Below are 3,075 nucleotides of genomic sequence, written 5' to 3'. Positions count from 1 at the left end.
GTGAAGCGTGTGTTATAAGCTACTTAGTTCACTGAAGTCTATTAGGCAACTTTGAGGAAAAAAAAAAAGCTGAAACAACGCTTCTGGACCAACAAGGAGCCACTTGGGAAGCCGAGGGAGTCTCAGCTAGTGGTGCATAAGCACCTTTGTACAGAGACCTCATGCAGTGATCTGGACCCTAGATGACAAGCGCATTGCTTTCTAGCCATTGTATAAATGTCCAATGAAGATTCATGCTTCTGCTTCTACTTCTAGTTAACACCAAATGGTGGACGACGCCGGTGCTGCAGGAGGAGCGGGAGGCCCCCGGAGCTCCGGAGTCGAAGGCCGAGGTGGCTTCCGTGGCGGCTTCGGCAGTGGGGGCCGAGGTCGAGGTCGGGGCCATGGTCGAGGCCGTGGCCGCGGCCGCGGCGCCCGGGGAGAAAACGCTGAAGACAAGGAGTGGATTCCTGTCGCTAAGCTAGGCCGGCTAGTCAAGGACATGAAGATCAAGTCTTTGGAAGAGATCTGTCTTTTCTCCCTTCCTATCAAGGAGTCTGAGATCATAGATTTCTTCCTGGGATCTACATTGAAAGATGAGGTTCTGAAGATAATGCCTGTTCAGAAACAAACTAGAGCTGGACAACGTACCAGGTTCAAGGCTTTTGTGGCCATCGGTGACTACAATGGCCATTTTGGCCCGGGTGTCAAGTGCTCCAAGGAAGTGGCCGCAGCTATTCGTGGTGCTATCATTCTGGCCAAGCTGTCCATCGTCCCTGGACGTGGCTACTGGGGGAACAAGATTGGCAAGCCTCACACAGTGCCCTGCAAGGTCACTAGGAGATGTGGATCGGTTTTGGTGCGCCTGATCCCCGTCCCTAGAGGTACCTGCATCGTCTCAGCTCCTGTGCCTAAGAAGCTCCTGATGATGGCTGGAATTGGCTGCTACACCTCTGCAAGGGTCTGTACTGCTACTTTGGGCAACTTTGCTAAAGCTACCTTTGATGCCATCTCCAAAACATACAGCTATCTAACCCCAGACCTGCGGGAGGAGACTGTGTTCACTAAGTCTCCCTACCAGGAATTCACCGACCATCTTGTGAAGACTTACACTCCAGTGTCTGTCCAGAGGACCCAGGCAGCTGCTGTGGCAACCACATAGATGTTTTTTATAAAGAAATAAATTGAACTATACCTGCTAAAAAAATAATAATAATGATCCAAATAAGTCAGTCCAGGAACCTCTCCTGATCATCAGGGGATGATGTCTACAAAGCTGACTGAGCCAATTCTTTCTGATACTAGCCCTATAGCTAGAGTTTCTGAAGACACCAAGATACTCTCCTTTACCCATCTCTACAAGGGCAATTCACAGCTAGCACAGCAAAAATTTGATTGCCCTCTTGGGTAACCTCATCAGGTTTCCAATCTAAACCAACTCAAGCCAATTGAATTCATCAGACAATCACCTAAGTTTGTGCAATTCTGTGTTAGGTGCTAGGGATACAAAGGGAAAAAAATGACCCTCAAAGGAAATAATGTCCTCAAAAAGGTTTAACAGGGTACACAAAACTTCTTCAACACATAGTTATAGGCAGGGGCAGCTAGGTGGCACAGTGGATAAGCTCTGGCCTTTGAGTCAGGAGGACCTGAGTTCAAATCTGAGCCTCATAATAGTTACTAGCTGTGTGACCCTGGGCAAGTCACTTAACCCTGATTTCCTCACCAAAAGGCAAAAAACAAAATATATGATTATAGTAGGAGCACTTGTTTTGAAGTTCAAATCCTACATTTTCCATTTTACTATCTATGTGACCTGGGGACAAACATTTAACCTCTCTAGACCTCAATTTCCTCATGTATAAAATCAAAGAGTTGAAATACACAACATCTAAAACCGCTTCCAGCTCCAAATCTATGATCCTGGGAAGATTTTAAAGATCCATGATTATGCAGTTGTGTGCTTCCTTCACCGGTAGTATGTACCATCTTCTTTCTCTAGTTTTATAGACAGTCTTCAAAAATTGTTGTGAGAGATAAGTGGAAGACATCTGTAGTGTCAAACTCAAAAGGCGCTAAGACAACCTTTTTTTTTTTTTATGAAAAGGAGAAAAAAAATACTGCATGGCTGAAAAAAAAACTATCACTTTATAGGCAACCTGTGGATAAGCTTTTCTCTGGGCCTAGCTAGACTTGTTGGTGGATAGCAGACATATAGACTGTCACTGGTCATGGATACTCAAAGCCTTTATAGCTTAAGAAAACTTAACAGAGCTTGTCCACCACCTACATTGCCTTCAAGAACCCATGCCACAAAGATGTGAGATTATACAGGAGTGGAGTCAAGTGGCTTGTAGTGGAGTGTATGCGGGTGAATAAAATAACAATTCACAATTATATAGTACTTTAAGGCTCACAGATTACCTTCTTCCAAACAACCCTACAAAATACTTAAGTTATCAGTATTGTCATACCCATTCTATCACTGAAGAACTGGGACTTGGAGACATGAAGAAACTTATCCATGGTCACATAGTTGGTACTTGGAGCTTAGAGTGGAAGGGCCATCTCCTGATTCTAAGATCAATGCTTCTTCTACCACACCATACTGTTTCTCCTGGGTAGAAATGAAGTGCAAAGGGGAAATCTCAACAGAGTGCTTAAAAAAAAAATGTGAAGAGGGAGTCATCACATTCCAGCATTCTAGATCACACTCTTGTTTTTAAAGAATGAATGTTTCCATTAAGTCAGACTTCAGATACTATCTACAATTGCCCTGATGTGGAAGAGCCTTCTAGTAACAAAGATCACAACATGCCTACAACTTAGTAGATAAGTCTTCAGTAAGTTGCCTGAGGCTCCAAGCAGTCCTGCAATTTACTTGTGATCCCACAAGTCATGTCAGAAGTGGAACTTAAACTTGGGTCTTCCCAACTTGAAATCTAAAACTCTAATCTATCCATTCTACTATGCTTCCTTATTAAGACTTATCATGTTATGATTCCAATGCTTCAGTTCATACCTGTAAACATCTCAGAAATAATAGTAGCTAGATTCTATCAGGCCACCTGCTGCCATTTAGTGAATTCTTACTTC

The 3,075-nt window shown here is 43.8% G+C and overlaps 1 pseudogene; it reads left to right on the top strand.

Moving 5' to 3' along the window:
- Positions 1–265: 265 nt before the first annotated feature.
- Positions 266–1,141, top strand: LOC110222413 (small ribosomal subunit protein uS5 pseudogene; annotated as a pseudogene).
- The last annotated feature ends 1,934 nt before the right edge of the window (positions 1,142–3,075 follow it).

This window comes from Phascolarctos cinereus, unplaced genomic scaffold (assembly GCF_003287225.1).
Source record: "Phascolarctos cinereus isolate Bilbo 61053 unplaced genomic scaffold, phaCin_HiC Scaffold_2;HRSCAF=192, whole genome shotgun sequence".
In the NCBI taxonomy this organism is placed as follows: Eukaryota; Metazoa; Chordata; class Mammalia; order Diprotodontia; family Phascolarctidae; genus Phascolarctos; species Phascolarctos cinereus.
The sequence above is the reverse complement of the archived record's forward strand: the minus strand, read 5'-3'. Positions and strand labels throughout refer to the sequence as shown.